We start from the raw sequence: 19304 nt of genomic DNA, 5'->3' as shown, positions 1-19304 counted from the left end.
TTGTATGACTGATCAAAATCAAGAAATGTTCAGTTAGGTATGAGGGCAAAATTTGAGTATATAGCAGTTATATTAAGAAAATAATGATACACTTCTTATTCCAGAGCAATGTAGCTGCCAACCTTAGAGATCCAACAGTTCTCTTAGGTGTTTTTCAGGGCCCTGGTCATTTTTATAGGTTTTTGCTTTTGATGTGCCCTCCTATTTCTGTATCCCCCAAATCTGTGACAACCCAGTAAATATGGTGATCTGGAAAAGTCTTTGACTTTACTCCCAGAGAATCTTTACTCCTAAGAAAGTTCTGACCTTCTTGGACTCCCCAAACACCATTTTAAAAAAGAAATAACGAAAATATAAATAATCTAAATGTCCCCAAATTTGTTGAATAAACAGTGGAATATACACCCAGAGAGAACTCAGGCAATAATTATAATTATTGTGTTGAAAGGTGATTCTCAAACAGGTCAAGTACTATGAATAGCCTGTATCAGTCAGTTAGGAGCTTCTTAAAAATACGTATTTTGAGAACTCCTGAGATCGGGCCATGGTGGGACTCAGGCAGCTTATTCACCCACCCTCTTGGTAAGTGCCTGCGGCGTGGGCCAGGAAGAGAACCAGAGCTCCTGAGATCTGGCCATGGTAGGACTCAGGCAGCTTATTCTTTCACCCTTTTGGTAAGCACCCATGGCGTGGGCCAGGAAGAGAACCATTACCTGTGAATCTACTGCCACGTGGGCTGAAAATCAAGCATACTCCCCCCCCCCCCCCGTAGCTACTGGGGATAGATGTCTCAGCATCTCTTGGGAGGATGACCATATGCAGTATAGCAAATATGGGGGATCCTTCTATCTTCTGTTTGAAGGCAAAGGTTGTTTTCACTGTTTTGTTTTGTTACGTTTCTTTTGCTCTAGTCAGTACTCTCAATTGGTTTTACAATGTTCTATTTTTGGTTTAATTTTGCTATACCTAATTGACTGGACAACTATTGTGAAGTTAAGGAGATATACCATAGTACCTATTACTACTATCCCAGTATCCTATTATGAAATCCTGTACCAATTTCACTGCATTGTCTCAATTGGCTTTGTTCTGTCTTGTGCTGTTGCATTTTTACTACTTTCAAAATAAAATTTAAAAAAAATTAATAAAATACATATTTGGTAGCATGGATCCCAGTTACTGAATCTAAAGTTCAAGGAGTAGGAATGAAATCTTTATTTTTAACGGACTACTTCAGTGATGTTTAATGCACATGAGAGTTCAAAAACTTACAACTATGTAAGTACAGTTAAGTACAAGGGGAAATGATCCTGATATATTTTTAGATGAAAATAGTGTTAGAATTTGAAATGTAGTTAAATTTTTAAAATAGTATGACTAAATGATAAATGAGGTAATGACTAAAAAGTTACCTACTAAAATATTAGCATCAGTTAGTAGTAAGTTTTAGGGAATATTTTTATTGTTAAGCCCTAAAGTGTTACACGTTTGTAGAAATGATGTTTACATTCCTTGGGGAGGAGTTGGTGCATGTGCATAATGCATTTTAATTCCTTTTTCCATATCCTTTCTTCCCTCCCTTCCTTGTGCCTCCATCTCTTGATTCTTTCCCCCTTTTAGAAAGATCTACCTCCCTACTTGCTATCTTTTATTTTGCTTTTTATTTATATTTTAGGTTTCTTATACAAGAGAAACCATGCAATATTTAAGCTTTTATGTTTGGTTTACTTCACAGAAGATTTTTATTTTGCTTTTTTCACTGTTGTGTGTACAACTTCTAAATTTCTAAAGTATACATATATTTCATATGTGCTTAGAAAAGCAATAGAAGTTTTTTATGTTTTTCCAGAGGTATGTGCAAGGTAAATCATCTAAGACTTTTTATTTACTTATATTTGAATAAAAAAGTTGGCAGCATATAAAAATGTTGGCCTCCATAACAAGTAAAATTTTTAAAAGATAAAATACAGATGAGGAGATAATATAGGTACAAATGTAAAATGAAGCCAGAATTAAGATTATTCTCCAAAACTATGTTGCCTTAAATTTTAGTATTTGATGAGGAGAGTTCTGAAGATGGTGGCTTGATAGGTAGCAGGGTGGAGAGCCTCTCTAAGAACCACAACTCAGACGCTAGAATTTAACAACATGGAGAAGATCAGAAAAAAGGAGAGGGATTCTCATGACCCAGGAAGAAACTGAGGAAAAAGAGAAAGAAAGAAAGGGAAAAACGTGGATGAAAGGCTAAAACCAGACGTGTTCACTGGGACTGGTCCTGCACTGTGCCGGGCGTGCCTTGGAGTCGGACAATTCATGGTTACACTGAAGCTGTGGCCACCAAAATAGGGAGTTGGTGAGTCCTGGGCCCTTGGTGGGAGGATGTGGCACAGTGTAAAGTAGAGTCAAGGTGGAGAGCTGCATTAATTCATGGCGAGTTCTGGAAATTGGGTCCTGCAGTGGGTGTGTCCGGCTGAAGGACGTATTGGAGTTGAGCAGGACAGGCCTGAGTCCAGCACTGCAGTGGCATCAGTCAGCTGCCCCTGGCCCTGAGAGGACTGCTGGGACCTGCTTGGGCTGGGTCACACCCCTGATCAGGACCCAATAGCCAGGGACAAAACTGTCCTGAACCTGTGACATCTGCACAGCACAGACTAATGTGCTGAAGGCACTCGACAGTTGACTGGCTCAGGTCCCTGCATGCACTTGAAATAACAGTAAACTGGAGAAGGCAGCAAGCCCCCAGCCAGCACACTATAGAAAAACTTTAAGCAATACAGAAAGGGTCTGAGACCTCCATCATACACCTGTCTGAAAGAAACCAGAAACATGACAAGAGAAAGAAATAAGAAAAAGCCTCCAGACACTGACCCTAGGAAAATAAGCCAGGAGAGGTAAATACAAAAGAGGTCCAGGGCAGCAATCATGCACTCTCGGCCACAGCATCAGTTGATATAAAGACATACTCTCGTGACCTCATAGATGAACTTAAAAATAAAATTCTAATTCAAGATATAGAAAGATTAATAAAAGAAATGCTAAGCCCTCTCAAGAAGACACAGATGGAAGAATGGAGGAAGCCACAAAAAGAAGAGAAAACTTTGGTGAAGAATATAAGCAAAATCTCGAATACATGAAACAGATCCAAAGAGATTACCAGGAAATTAAAAACCCCATTGAAAGCTGGCAAAATGCCTTGACAGAAACTAACGAGTTAGCCTTTCAAAACTTGAAGCTAGATTTGCAATGTGTGATCATGAAAGAAAAGATCTCTTAAAAATAACAAGGAACCAGAAAGTAACAATACAAAGGCTAGAAGACAACAAGAGGATCTATGACTTAAGAATAAAAAATGTGAGCAAAGAAGCAGGAGTAACTACAAATGAATTACAAAGGCTAATCACAGAAATAATTAAGGAAAACTTCCCAAGCATAGGAAAAAGAAGTGATATCCAGATAAATAAAACATACAGAACTCCAACCAACAACAACCAAAACAGATCTACACCCAGACATAATCAAGATCCCAGAAATTTACCACAAGAACAGAATATTAAAAGTGGTCAGAGAAAAGAAACAGATGATCTATAAAGGAAAATCCATCCAAATAATGACAGAATTCTCAACAGAAACTATCAAACCAAGAAGAGCTTGGAGTGAAGTAGTCCAAGCCCTGAAAGAAAATAAAGTCCAACCCAGACTTATGTACCCTGAAAAACTCTCTCAAAATTAATGGCGAAACAAGCTGTTTCCATGACAAGGAAACAGGAACTGTGGGAGTTCAGGACCACCAATCCAACCCTACAAAAATACTGAAGGACATTCTAGAGAAAGATAGAAAAGAAATACTAGAATTCCAGCAACAATGGCAGAAAGGCCTCAGTGAACAAGGCAGACAGTGGAATGAAGGAGAAAAGTGGACACACAATAGCAGAAAAATAGAATAGCAGAGATGAGGCAGAGAAGGTGGGCTATAATCTCTAATACAGATAGCCTTGATACACTACCAAAAAGAAACACAGGCAGAGTAGATCAGGAGATGGGATCAATCAAGATGCTCTGAATAGGAAATACACTCAACCTGGAAGAGGGTGAATAAACCAAAAGTCAAAGATGAGAAAACGATGCTCTATATGACAGGGAACCAGAGAGAAATAGGGACAACTCGTCCAGCAGCTGCAGATAGGTTGGAAAGTCATGACACTTTTGTGCAGTGGAGAACTACTCAGCTATAAGGAAGGAAAACCTTGAGGCTTTAGTAAGTAAAGGAATATAGCTCAAGACCAAGCTCAGGGGTAAAAAGGTTCAACATCACTTAGATAGATAACGGGTTGCCCCCCTAATCTAAAAACTAAAGGAGTTAGTTTTTATACAAAATATACAAAGCTCCCTGAGAAAAGGAAAGTGAAGGAATTGCCTAAAAAAAGGAAGCAGAGGACATTGTTAATAGGGTATCAGTATTTAAAAGCCACATTAGTCTTATCGCTCTGTTTAGTTTGATTTTATTTTGTTCCAGTCTGTCTATTCATACTAGAATTGAGGACACAGACAGCTATCCCCAAAATAGCAGGATATACTATGGTAACTATCCTTAATTTCCTACTAACTTAAACTGAAGCCCTGTATTACATACATTGTCTTACTATGACTGATCTTATTTGAATCTGGTTTATTAGACTGCTGTTTTGTCTTGACTGATTTTATTCAAATTTGGTATGCTTGATAGTATCAAGTCTAAGAGTAGAGACAATTACTCTGAAGATGATAAAATATAATAAGATACCCATTCTGGTTTGATTATTAACTGCTTTTGAAGTCCTACAATGTCTCCAATGTTGTGTTTTTATTAATATTGCTATGTAGTAATATGTTCAGTTATATTATGCCTGATGATGTAGACAATTCTATTGAAAATAACAAGAGACAGCATAGTAACTACTGTAGATCACCTAGTATTGTGGTTCTATATGTCTTTTTCATTTCATGTTTTTCTAGGAATTTGTTTTGTTGTTGTGATCTGTTTTCCCTATAATACAGAAAGGATAAGTATACATGTAGAAATTCACACATACGTAGAATTTTCTAAACAGTTTATGGGAACAGATTATATAATGCATGATGTAATGAACAGATACTCTGAAGAAGAGACACTAAGATACCCAGTGCTAATTCTGTAACATTATGATATAAAATCTAGCAATACTACTATTCTTTGTTCAGAGTGATATTAGCCTAGTCTCTTTTGTTTAATTCCAACATAAGTAAAGATAAGGACAGCTATTTTGAAGAGAAAAAGAGACATTAAGGCAGCTATTGTTGACTTCCCTATTGTCTGGTCTTGAAGACCTAAAAATCCTTCATCATCCTGTTCTGATTTGCTTAGTACTATAATATTCAGTATGTATTCACTGTGTGTGAAGATGTGGACAATCATTTGGAAGAAAAAGAGACAATATGATAGACAATGAAGATCTCCAGTGGTCTTGCTTTGAAATCCGTGTTTCTTAAAATTGTTTACTTATGATCTGTTTTGTTCTGTTTAATTTTACCCTCTTTAAAATTAAAAATATAACCTTTGGTATTTGTTTATAAGGTGAACTATAAATTTCATTCTTCCTAATGTCACATTATAATTAAGTAGAAAAAGCAGATAGAGAAGGAGGAGTCAATGATTGTTTCAAATTTTTAGCTTGGACATTGTATAGAATATAGTTTCTTAGCCAGGAAGGAAGCTTCACTGAGCCTTTGCTAATTTTCTTTATTACTCTGTACTCTGAGAACAGCTATGGAATAAGGAGCTCTCTTTCTTGCTGTTGCAAGTACCAGGCCTGCAGTAAGAAAGTTAAGTCTATGTGTAAATACAAAATTAGACAGTTGGTGGAAAATGAACATAGCAGTTAAATAAACACTTCATCAAAGAAGATACACAAATAGCTAGCACATATATGAAAAATTATACACTATCATTTATCATTAAGACAACACAAATTATAAAAAACAGTGAAATGACACTCCACACTCATTAGCACATCTAAAATTAAAAACAAATTAAAAGAACTATCAAGTGTTGGCAAGATCACCAGGAAATAACACCTCCCTAGCAATGTAAAACTTGCAATGTATATGCAAAATGCTTCAGTTGCTGCAAAAGATTGGTTGATGTTTGTTCAGTTAGACAAAATTATCATACAAGCCAATAGTTTCAGTGTTGAGTTTATTCAGAAGAACTGAGTAATTTCAAAAGTATTGAAAAACTAGCATTCAAACTAATGGGCATACACCAAACATTCATAGCAGCACCATATATAATAATTAAAACCAATAAAAAGACAAACAAAATGTGGTATATCCACATAGTGGAATATTATTGATCACAAAAATAAATAAAATATTGAATCATGTTATAATACAGATGAATCTTAAAAATATACTGAATTAAAGAAACAACATAAAAGCTTATATGTTGCGTGATTTAATTTATATTAAACATCCAGTAAATGTTAATATATAGAAACTGAAAGCCAACTTGTGTTTTCTGGGAGCTGAGGAAACAGAAGTGGCTATTTAATAGATGCAGAATTTTCTTCTTCGTGTAGTGAAAATGTCTTGCAACTAGATAGAAGTGATGATTTCCAAATGTGGAGAATGCACTCAGTGTCACTGAACTGTTAACTTTAAAATGGTTAATGATTAAATTGATGACGTATGTTTTACTTTAATATTTAAAAGTCACAGACTTTGTCACATTACTGCAGGTTTTGAAAGTTACATCTGAGAGTATTGAGATTTTCCAAAAGATTCTGTTTAGAAAGAGAGTAAAATAATTATTTCAATCTATATCCTTGAGTTTTATATTATCGTAGGGCATCCATGTGAAGGTGCCAGAAGTTGATTAAAATTGCCAGTATGGAGCAGAGGAGAGAAGACAAGCCAGAGGTGGATGTCTAAGGTATATGTGTAAATGTAGGTTCCCTTTGCAGTCTCTTATTATAAATGTGAAATAGAGGTCCAGGGGAGAAATCCCACCATTGGTGGTGATAAGGTCTTCTTAACAGTGTGGGCTTTACAATCATTTATCACCTTTAATGAAAGCAGAGTGTGGTGTGGAAGTTCTTCACCATGGTTCCCACCCAGATACCTTCTCATCAGCTTTTATCTCTGCATCTGACTAAGTGTGAAGAATGTCTCACCTTTCTCAGCAGTGATCCAAGATGTTTGTGACATGCTTAGGGAAAAGATTGCTTGTAGCTGATGGGTCAAAAGAAGAGACATGATACTTGGCTGGAAGAAAGTCAGATCATAATTTTTTTCCAGATCTTTTCTAACAATTAAACTGAAAAGAATTTCAGAGCCAAACTAATACTTAAAATACTACTTAAAAATATGACAAACCTTGATAAGTATCTAAACTTGAGGAGAGATGTCTTGGTATTTATTGTAACATTTTCTCTGTTTTACATATTGAAATATTTATAACAATTTTAGTGGAATATTTGACATTATGGTAAGTTAAATGCCATTCAAGTTTACTAAGCATCAGTTTTGCTCTAGGCCAGTGGTGACAAACCTATGGCATGTACATTGTTCTGCTTTTAAGACAAAAGATATTAATATAAGAGTTATTTTTTCTAAATTAAAATATCAGTGTTTAGATTTAATTTCAATGTTGGCACTTGGTGATAAATAAGTGGGTTTGGGTTGTGAGTCAGACGCTCATCTCTAAAAGGTTCACCATCACTGTGTATGCAGCTAAAAAATCTCCATTCATGATTAGTGTCTGCAAGATGGAGCTATTTGGTGATGGCTTCCTTTTCTAAACAATAGCCTATGCCTTAGGTTGCAATAAATAATATTGTGGAATAGGAAGATCATTAACAACTAAATCTTGGATTAATAAGAAGTTCAAAGATTAGATTTGAAATGCTCTTGTGAGCCAAATAGTACCGTTCTTCAAAAATTAAAATGATTAAGGACAAGAGGAGAACTGTCCTAAACATTTCTGAATGATTATTGTATAGGGGAGACATTATAGGTCTTACATCTGCAAAACAGTTCAGTTTTATCTACATGGATGACCATGAAGGTGTAAAGTTCACTAGCGTCTAGTAGGTAGACCTGCATTATAATGTCAGCCTATTGATAGTACTGCAAAATTGTCTAGGAAATACAACTATCATGTGCTAAGCTCTGGGTGTGTTATCTCATTTGTTAATTTTAACAGTGCTATCCGCCAACATTTTAACATACATATGAACAGTTCAAGGAGTTTAAACAACCACCCTTAATCACAAAGTTAATAGTAAAGCTAGTATTTAATCCTAGGTCAATTTGATGCCCAAACTTATCTCTTTTCAACAGAACATGTTGTGTCAGGAAATAAAGAACTCTGGAATTTACATCTTCTAATTCATTTTAGTGTGCAATTTTTCACATGGGGCAAATATATTAATATTTTCCTTCATACACTATGTTTTTTGTATCCTATAAAGGAAATGTCTTCATTATTACATGATAAATATATTTGATATATTCCTTTAAACTTATAAAAATTTGTTTCTTACATTTAGATATATGTTTTTAATTTCTATTTGCTAGTGGTGAGAATTAGGGATGTAATTTAATTTTCCCCTCGTGGGAAAATACTCATGCAGTATCTTCAGTCAGAATCCATCATTTCTCCACTAGCTTTTTATGATTTATCAGACATTGAGCTGTATATGAAGGCTTCATTTCTGAACTTCCTACCCTCTTCACTTGTTTTTAATTTCTGTATGAATGTTAAATTGTCTTTATAATTATATCTTGCCACCAATATTGACATTGATATGTTCTATCTATAGCTTTTTCTTAGCTATTCTGGGTCTTTGTAGTTTTTTATTTGCAAATAGAAAATTCTAAATTCTAAAATAAAAGTTCCTTGAAAAACTCCTATTTGGCTTTTGATCTGAACATTTGTTAGTTAATTTTGAGAGAACTGACATATCTAGAAGTCCTGAGTTTTCTCACCCAAAATATATCTCACTATTTATTCTTCCTTTTGAAAAATAACTTCCTCCATAAAAGCTTCACATGTCTATTTATTTATTTATGAATAGAAAACTTACATACTTTGTTCTTAAGGTAAATATAGTATTTACAAAATTACATTTCATGATTGTTTAAGTTCTAAAACCCAACTGAATTTCTGTATTTATTTTCTATCCAGTAACTTTGTCAAATTCTCTTATTAGTTTCTAGATCTTATTGGATTGCCAACTGTCTTTTCATTGCATTGCATTTATATAAACAAGCTACACTCACAATTACTGACATACATGTATGCAGTTTAAAATCTCCATAATTTAAAATATGATACATCTTAGTTTCTATGATCTTATGTAATTTTGACTCTAGCATCTCACACATTCAAGCTGACATGGAACTTAAACTTAGCTATTTAGAGACCTACCTCACACTAGGGTCAATCATAATTCCAAGGTTTCTTAACACTGAGTTTCCAGGGCTGGAAAGATGAATATGATATGAGACTGATACTGCATTATATTACAATTGTCTACTTCACTCAAAGCAAAGGGGATTTTATAAGAATGAGCATCAGTGGGCATAATTTTAGGATTCTGCCAACCACCATTGCCATAAACTCCAAGGGTGACAATGATAAAGCTTTAGTATGAAAAACAGGAGAAAATTGAGAAAAGGGATGTCCAAGGTCCACTAAACTCCCAAAGAGTTGAGCTTGGGAATATCCTCCTCCTAGGATATCAGACTTTCTCTGGATCAATTTCAAAAGTAATTCAGGGCTCATAAACTGGAGAACATGAACGCCAATCCTATTAGAAAGCCTTGGTTGAAGAAAAGGCAGGCTTCTGAGCGGGTGCTCTATGAGCAGCCCAGCAGTACAGGAGACAGTGGTCACCTAGCTCTGACCTAGGTGGTCAAGGAGGCCAGGACTTAGGAATCATGAGACATTAGGGAAGGGTGAGAACATTCAAAGGACACTGAAAGGAAGAAGTGTTTTCTTCTTCATGGGCTCCTCTAAAAAAGAACCTAGTTCAGCTCAGGTTTGTAGAAAGCAAAGAAAAAGGACTTGATGATGAGGGCAGAGAAGAAGCTATTGATCAGAGCATAAAACTTAAACCACAGCTTCCATCTGGAGGGGCAGGAGGAATGGATCCGTTCTCCCTCACTCCAGACCTGAACCAAGAGACAGCAGAATGTGGATGCTGAATCGGTGGTCATTAACACTGGTCAAGACATCGACTGATTTGTATATGTATCACAACAAAGTTGGTAACAGATTTAAGCCAAGCGCCTTGTCTTAACTCAGCCAGCACACTTTGGTCATTTTCTAATAGAAGTGATCTTGAGAAAGGGATGTCTTTTTCAATAGAGTTCACCACAAAAAAGTATACATACTTCATAAAAAGAATAATAATATGATTTTTTTTCCACAGATGGTGTTATCCTAGTATGGGTAAACTGAGAAGATGTTATATTTCACAGAAAACCACTGCATTGCTAGCCCTTGGAGAACAAATTGAAAATGCATATGTAGCAATCTCAATGACTGGGGTTACTTAGACAGACGTTCACTGTACTAATAAATGTCTGGAAGCTCAGGGCCACTAATTTGAGCACCTCCTGTAACTGTAGAGGCCAAAGGTTTCTTGTGTTAATCTCACGATGCTTCAATAAATTTAGTATTAGAATATTTTTAATACTAATAATTTTTCTGAAGTATATTTATTTTTTGGTGGACTCTGTACATAGGAGGACCAAATGGTTTATTTAACGTGTTAGCATTATTTAATGGGTTTGCCATTTACTCTTCTTAGCATGAAGGGTTTCATGGATTGTTATCAATTTGAGAAACTAATAAGAAATGACGAAAAAGTATAATGAAGCTTATTTGGGTTTTTGTCCTCATTAGTTAATGTTTCCATGCTGGGATTCTGAGTTCTCTTGCAGACAGCTCTGCCTATCCCTCACTCTGGAGATTCAGTTACTTTAGTTTTCTCATCTGGCTCTGCTCACTATCTGGGTCCTGGCTGATCTTGTGAAGAAGTATCTTCCGATCATCTTTGCAGGACTAGAATATTCTCTCTAATGCCACAACTGAGCCCCATTCTTATTTGAGTAAGTTTTGCAGTAAAATGAGCCTGAAACTTCCTCTTTTCTGGAGGCTCCATAGAACCTCAGCCTTGGAGGCACAGACTCAGAAACACACCATGATCCTACAATCTGGATGGTGAGTTCAGGGAATCATGATCCTGAGGTTAAATAACACATCTCTTGCCCTTACAATATTTATAGTCTAAAGATGTGCTATCTGCTAGCAAATTATGAAAATAAATGATGCTTGAATAACACAGGAGTATGGAGAAAGCTACCCCTAAACTTTCATAGACAGTGAGGGGGCTTCTAGAGTGGTAATGTTCCAGTAGAGGCCTGACAAATGGAAGACAAAAATGCCCTGAAAACAGCAAAAATCTCATGCCACTGAAGCTGGGAATAAAGCTAGGTCTTTCTTGGTGAGCTCAAGTAGCCTTACATTGCTCTACAAAGAATCACTATAGGACCAGGCTTAGCTCACTGAAGCCTCCCCAGACCTTTCTGACACTTGGGCATTTTAAGGAGTTTAGTTTTTACCTGATAGGAAATTGGAAGATATTAAGTAGTTTTTTTTTAAAGGAGAGTCATGCAACCAAATTTTTCAAATGAAAATCAAGGTCTGTTAATGCTGCAAAGTATAGCTAGAGGGCTGTGAGTCTAATCAAGTAGATTCCAGTCATTACTTGCTGAATGCTTACACCAGTGCTGCAGCTATAGAGACAGCACAGACGGGGAGTCTGTACCTCTTAGAAGAAAGGATCACGGAGCCTTAGTAATAGATTTGATGTGGGTAGTTAGGAAGGAGAAAGGCTTAAGCAACAGGTTGGGTGGTTACATAATCCACTAAGCAAAGGAGAAAGGAGTGTGATGAGATTCCTGGACAAAGGAAAAGTTCTGTTTCTCATTAGTGAATTCCAAATGTCTTTGAGCTATCCTGCCCTAAATGCTTAGTAACCAGTGCAATATATGGGCCCAGGCAGAGGATTTTTCAGGAGATGCAAGTTTGGAAACCACCTGAACCCCTAGATTTCTAAGGAAAGTGATGAGGCCCTTTCAGGCAAAGTGTTAATCTGATAGCCTGAGGAAGGTCTGAGGATCAAGGGTAAATTGAACGGCGGCAGTCAGCCTTTACAGGGAGTGCCACAAACTAGCCAAAGGAACATTGAGGTTTATACATTTAGGAAACTGAAGCAGATATCTAGAAGGAAGAACAGCTAACCAGACCAGCCAGAGGGCCTGGTCATTCTGGAGGGCTATGCTTGGTGGGATAGCACTACAGGGCCACTGTTGGTAGTCTCAAGTGAAGGAGCACGTGACTTATGCCACTTCGGCTCTCTCTGCTTGTGCAGATTCTTGTCAGAACTCATCTCCTTACGCCTTGTTTCATTTCTTTCTCCTGCTGGCCTTACTGTCAGGAGCCAATAGTGAAAGAAAGTTGGCTAAGGCAGACACTTGGGTTTAGAAACCATGGCAGAAGACTGGACTCCAACTTAAACTGTGAATGGTCCACAAGGTTGAAATGATTATGATATTTATGTTTATGTTTAGAAGTTCTTTATGTGTTTTAAATACCAGTTTTCCTTGGATAATAATCATAAAAATTATCTCCCAAACTAAGCTTATTTTTATATTTTATGATGCCTTAGGATGATAAATCTTCTTATTTTAAAACAAAAAACAATGATGCAGAATTTCAAAACAAAATAATAGCAAATTAACACTGGTTAATATATTGTATATTGTCATCTTCAAAGTATTTGCTAGGATAACAAGATACAGGAATGAAAAATGATCAAACAAACAATGAAAGCACAAACTGTTCTTTTTGTTGAACTAACAGAGATTAGGAGTATAGTTATCTATCTTGTACATATTGTGAAAGTGATAGTGAAAGAAACTACTCAAAAAGAAGGATGATAAATTTTGAAAGACTTCAACGTATCATCTTCTGCCTATTATCTTTCATTTCACGTATTTGATAAAAATAGAAAAAATTAAATATCATCTTCATTTCTGACTATTCATGTCTGGGCAATCCTGGATGCATGAATATGTGAGCCTTAAAATACTTCAACAGATCACGGAATATTTTTCATCTTCAACTGGGTATTTGCATGACCAACAAATACTAGTGCCGTGCTATGTCTATCCTTGGTTTTGACTGACAGCTTTGTTTTGCCATACTTGACTTTATTCTCCCCCCCCCAAAAAGTAATAAGAACTAAGGAGTAATAAAATCCAAAATGTGTAAATTTTGTTGTAAAAAAGAGAGGGAGGAAAAAAAAAAAGAGCTCTAACGGAGATAACAGCAAGTGTGTTTAGGGGTGTTAAATAGCTGACTATATTAATGTTTTTGGATCATTGAACACAGTTGTTTGCAGTCTCTCTGTTTGAATGTCTACTTTATATTCTTTGATACTGTGATTTGAGCAACTATCTCCAAGATGATATTATATAATCTATTAACAGGTGATTTCTTACTGTTATGTTTTTTTTGTAGTTCTGTATTATGTGTAACCTTACACTGCTTTGTTTTGTTTTGTGTTTTTCTCTTTTTCCTCTTAAATAAAAAAAAAGAAAGATCAGGTTAAACCATCATAATCTCTTATACCATTTGTACCAATATTTGAAAGCAGTTCTTTAAATTATCTCATATTGCTGAAAATTAGAAACTAAATCTATGGTCTCATCATTTAATTTCCAGTGCTTTGCATAGTACCACTCATAGAAAAATAAATTATTATATTCCTTGTAAATGAAAGAATTGCCCAGAGTTAGACATTCCACCTCTGTGTGTGCAATACAAAATCCTTTCCCTTCTCATACAATGGAAATGTTCAGTTTCTGTGATCTTTATCTGAGGTTCCAGTTGTGGCCACAATAACTGTAAAAAGACAACAGCTCTTTCAACAGCATAAACCCTAGTGAGGTAATTTATGGTTACAGCTTTTAACTGTGAGTTTTTAGTTGTTGACTAATCTCAATGAATTCTGGGCTTCAACTCATCCCCCGGTATTTTGCATTTTTTTCTATAACACATTTTCAAGGAATCATTTTATTTTTCATTAAACTTAGGACACCCAAAGAGCTATAAATGTTTATTAATATAACTGATTCATGCTACATTGGAATATCTGCCCTCAGCTAAGAAACCATAGCACAGAGGGTTTTCACACGTACATTGCACCCACCAAACTCCCAATATCTGTATGATGCAGACTTTCCTGAGAAGGTAATTTATATGCTCTGCTCTTTAGTCTAGCCAGAATTCATCTGGAAGCAAACATTGGATGATGGATGACACTGACAGAAACATCAAGTGTACAATACAGTTTGCAGGATGAAGAAAATATAGGATGGAAATCATACACAAAACAGTTGGTGGAATTTTTAAAGATACAAGTTCATTCTTCATTTAAAAAGGCAACAGTAAGGCAGTGCACTCATTCTCCACTTTCACAGGGCCATGTTCCGAGAAAGGAAACTCAAATGGGGAAAAGTGAAGATATGTGGGAAGGAGGCTGAATCTCACAAATTAGAAGTAAGCAAAAGCATATTTAAAGACAAACAGGATGAAATCAAATGCCAGAAATCAAATAATTGATAGAGACAGAATAAACTAGAAATGAAGTTTTCATTTCATAGAAATGCAGTGAACTTGGAGGCTGCAAAGTAATTATAAAAATTCCTCCAAGCCTTATCTCTGGAGACCCCAAGAACCTCCTGGAAAATTTCACTTTTCAGTCATTTATCCCTCAGATGTCTTCTGTGTCTCTGCTAAGTAACTTATGAGCTATCTATTTGCTTCTTACGACTCCCTCCCTAACATGCACATATCTCCTATTTTGCAAAACTTCCTGCCTTTCTCATCACATCCCCGTACAATGCAAAACTGCACATGTGCATCATATTCAAGGCTGGCATCATTGCACACAGTCAGTCTTGCCTGCTGTCGCCTTCACTGGCTCGATAACCATACAACTGCAAACCGGGAATGAAGCCTAGGAAAGGGTAAAGGAAAAGCCAACTCCTCTGAGGCCAGTAGATTCTTCTGCTGACTCTGTAGGACTGAGTTCTCACTCCTCGTTTCTCACTGAGGTATTCACTAACACAGATGACTCTCCCAATGATTTGCTATACAAACACAGGCTATGCTTCCTCCCCTAAGTGAGACAAGCATCTCCAAATGTTCTTTGTAAGCCTGAAATACTTGTTTTCCTCTACCAATAGAAGTGTGCAGGTGGAATTCTCAGTCAGGTTTCCCATCACAAACCTGTGTGAAGCAGAGGATGAAAGATTGCCAAAAGACAATAGAGTAGGGAAAAAGGCCCTAATGGAAAGTTATCCAGGGGGGCTATCTTATTTGTGACTTATGAAAGAAGTTTTCTCTGTGATTTAACTTTTATCCTGAGACAAAGGAAGCAATATTCAAAATTATACTTTCTTTTTTGTCCTATCCTGACTTCTAAAGAAGGCAGAGCCTGAAGCAAAGATCAAAGTAATTATTTATTTGACAGATGAAAACCCAGGGCAGTGATACTGAGAAAAAAAGAACTGAGTCAAACAACAACAACAAAAAGATAATGCAATGAGGTGGTGTCTGGCTACTATTTCAAAGAACTTGCTAAGAGACAAAAGCAAACTTCCAGGCAAGTACTTGAAACTTCAACTTCACAACAGTTGAAAAGATTGTCACTGGCAGGAAACAGCATTCAATATCTGTAACAAAAAAGTAAATTTATTGCTTTCTAGGCAAGACAGACCAAAAATTGTTTTAAAAAATAGAAAAGAAGAAAAAAGAAAAGGAAGGAATATCTCTCAATCAAGCAGAGCTAATCTTATATAGAATTTGAGAGATGTAGAATCCAAACATTATTGGGGTTCAGAAATTAGGATCTTTGGGGATTGGCTGGGTTTCAGCTACAGAAGCATAGACACTGGGATGAGGTTGTGGCTGATTAGCTTAACCAAAACACACCCCGAGTTGCCACTCAGGAGGTCAGGTTCCATGCCTTAGAGAGCACTGTTTCATTCAAGTCCAAAAATGGAAAAGCAACACAATAGGGATAGAGTAGGGACTGAGAGAGGAAGGAAAAAAAAAAAGAAGAGAGCCAGATGATGAGGGAATGTGAGAAAGAGAATGAGAGAATAACAGAATGACAGAGTGAGAGAAAGAACAAGAAAAATAGAATGGACAATGGAGAGAAGAAAAGGATGGGAGGAGAAAGAGGAGGAGAGAAAGAGAGAGAGACAGAGAAAGAGAGCGAGGGAGAGAGAGAGAGAGAGAGAGAGAGAGAGAGAGAGAGAGAGAGAGAGAGAGAGAGATTATTTAGTCATGGAAAAGGTGTTTATCATGAAGGTAGAGAGGACACAGGTCCTGTCCTCAATGGTGAGAGCTAAAACACAGACCTTTCCTCAGCAGAGGAACAACATGTGTTACCCACAGGGAATAGTATCACAGAATACCAGAAAATCTTAGGGTTTTAAAAATTTTTTTCTTTAAAACTGAGGAGAACTCTTGAGCCCAAACTGCCTTCAGAAACTTCTGATTCAGATTGCCCAAAGTCCAAAGCATGGAGAAGCCAAAGGTTTTTCACTGTCCAGCTCAGCAAGAGACCACCACATTGAGCCTTTCCAGGAACTGAGGACACCTGGACCCACTGCATAACAGTAATTTGCATGTGTGCCCTATCAAGAGAGTGGGGATGCTGGGCTTGGTGGCACATGCCTCTAATCTCAGCACTCTGGAGGCTAAGGAAGGAGGATCATTAGCAGTTCAAGACCTCTTGGGCTACAAAGTGAGAGCAAGTCTAGCCAGAACTGCATAGCAAGACTGTCTGAAAAATACAAAAAGATGGGGGCAGCATGGCCTCTGTACTCTGTGATCACCCTGAACAAGAGACGTCCCAGGGCCCCAACTGGAGGGACATAACAGAGCAGAGTAACAGGTTTAAGAAGATAGGATTCAAGATAAGAAGAGTCCCTGAGGTTGAGCACTCTCTTCATCTCTACCCCAGTGCTCTTTCTGTGATTCACTCCCAACTCCCTCCCTTTTTAATGCCTGGAAGGATCCTGCTGATGGGAGCTGATGGGAGAATCCCAACAAAAAAGCAGCAGGAGACAAGATCACATTCTTGTGGGAAACATAGGAATCTAAGTCTCCTCACTCAGTGAGGGGTGATTGAAAGGTTCTGTAGGCTTTAGATATTGTTTTAGAGGAAATTTCTCTCCATTTTGGTCTGCTAAAAGACAATTTTTGTTGTCTTGAGTACGTGTTAACATCAAATATTTCTCTACATCCTGAGGTGATTTTATGATTTATTTTTTAGATCTGTGTATATAGAAAACTACATTAACTTTGAGCCTTCTAATGTCAATTGACATTTGTGTTCTTGGTGTAACTCTAATTTGCCCATGAGGTATTAATCTTTATATATCATCAGACTAATTTTGAGAGTTGTTACTATGTGTCAGATTTTTGTGTCTGTGAATGACGCAATGGGTTGACCTGTAAGTTTCCTTTCTTATTCTTTTTTTTTTTTTTTTTTTTTTTGTATTGAGGGTATGCCATCTATGTACAAAATTACATAGTTAAGGCTCATTTTTTTTTCTGTTTTCTGGAAGAATTTGTAGAAAAAAATTTTGTGTGAATTTAAGTAGAAATTAACAGTAAGGTGGTCTAAGTCAGTTCTCTATGTGGAAAAATTTTGACTGTTGATGCAACTTTTTTACTTTTCTGTATCCTCATGTTTGCACTTTCTTCTTGACTCATTTCTATAATGTAGTATTTCAAATGTATTAGTATAAACTTTTAAATAAAGCTTGGCTTATCTTCCATGGTCTGCAGTATTTGCAAAAATATTCCTTTTTAAATTTCTGACATTAAACATTTATGCCCTCTCTTCTTTTTCCTGATTAGTTTCTCTAGAGATTAGTTAATTTTAGTAGTTTGCTTTATTTTATTAAATTTCTACTGTATGCCTTCTTTTTATGTCACTAACTCCTGCTGTCTCTTATTTCTTCCTCCTACTTCATATCACTTATTAATTTCTAACTTGTTAAAATACCTAATCAGCTCAGAAGTCTATTTTGTGATATATAAAATTTAAGATCAAAATTCCAGTGCTTAATAAGTAGTTATTATTATGTACAAACATTATATTTTTTACAAGTTGATTTACAAACTAATAACAAGTTATTTAAAAGTATATTTCTGTTTTTCTAGTTACGGAAATTTTTTGAGTTATTTTAATGATTTTAGCTTACTTGTGCAATGAGCAGAAAACATGTCAAAGATTTGTATCTTTAGAATTTCTCAAAAATCACTATAGGCTCAATTTTGGCAAATGCTTTCATAAATATGTATACAGTACATATTGTGCCTTAGCTATGTAATTATATCCAGTATGCTAGGTGTTTTACGTCATACTCAGTATGTCAGTTCCTGAGATGATGGTAGACTTATCTCTTTGGGGTTCTTTAATTTTTTGCTTTTTATGTCTCCCAGAAATGTAACTAGATGCATTAAAAACTATTATTATAGAAATTAGAAATGGTGTATTAGACATAGGTAGTAGCTTATAGCTTCTCCATGACCCAGAGTATGAGTTGAGACAGCTGAAAACAGTTATATAATGAGGAGAAAGAAGAGCTCCAAATCAAGAAAACCTAACAGCAAAGCTAGAAATCACAGCAAAACAGAAAAGCAACACAGAGAAAAGAAGAAAGCAGAGCACAGCACCAACCCTGGCTCCCACAAGACACTAGAACCTGCTTCACAAGCACAAAGCAAGCAGGGAGAAAGCCAGCAACCCCAGCAATAAACAACACAATGTTCTTACAAGACCTCTTTTCTCTTGGATAGCACTTGGTAGCAGTAGTCATCATGTTCTGGATCACATCTTATGAAGACACTCACAAAAGAGGACTTTCAGAACTGTTTCAGAAACTGGCAAGAACAATGGGATAAGTATGTTTAATGTGAAGGAAAATGTGAAGGGAATTAATGGCAATATGTGTTTTAATTTAATAAATATTTTTATTTAAACCCATTGAATTGTTTAATTATTCCTTATAGGTCACCCAAACAAAATATCTATACTATAGATCCAGTAGAATTAATAGATGTCTGCAAAATATTCCATCCAACAACTATGGAATAGACAGGTTTCTCAATAGCTCATGGAATATTCCAA

At 36.2% G+C, this 19304-nt stretch overlaps 1 long non-coding RNA gene across 4 annotated transcripts in view; it reads right to left on the bottom strand.

Moving 5' to 3' along the window:
• LOC134475481 (uncharacterized) overlaps positions 1-19304 on the bottom strand; it is a 31167-nt gene extending 11863 nt beyond the window's left edge. The window contains exon 1 of one of the 4 annotated variants that reach the window (XR_010046628.1): positions 18951-19304. This is a non-coding gene — a long non-coding RNA (uncharacterized LOC134475481). Of the gene's footprint in view, positions 1-7187; positions 9092-18950 lie in introns of those variants that run through there. The other 3 variants (XR_010046626.1, XR_010046631.1, XR_010046627.1) reach the window with 3 other exon arrangements.

The sequence above is a fragment of the Cavia porcellus genome, unplaced genomic scaffold, assembly GCF_034190915.1.
Source record: "Cavia porcellus strain 051 isolate PalLab524CR breed Dunkin Hartley unplaced genomic scaffold, mCavPor4.1 scaffold_1, whole genome shotgun sequence".
NCBI lineage: Eukaryota > Metazoa > Chordata > Mammalia > Rodentia > Caviidae > Cavia > Cavia porcellus.
Note: the sequence above shows the minus strand (reverse complement) of the source record. Positions and strands in the feature narration are given on the sequence as shown.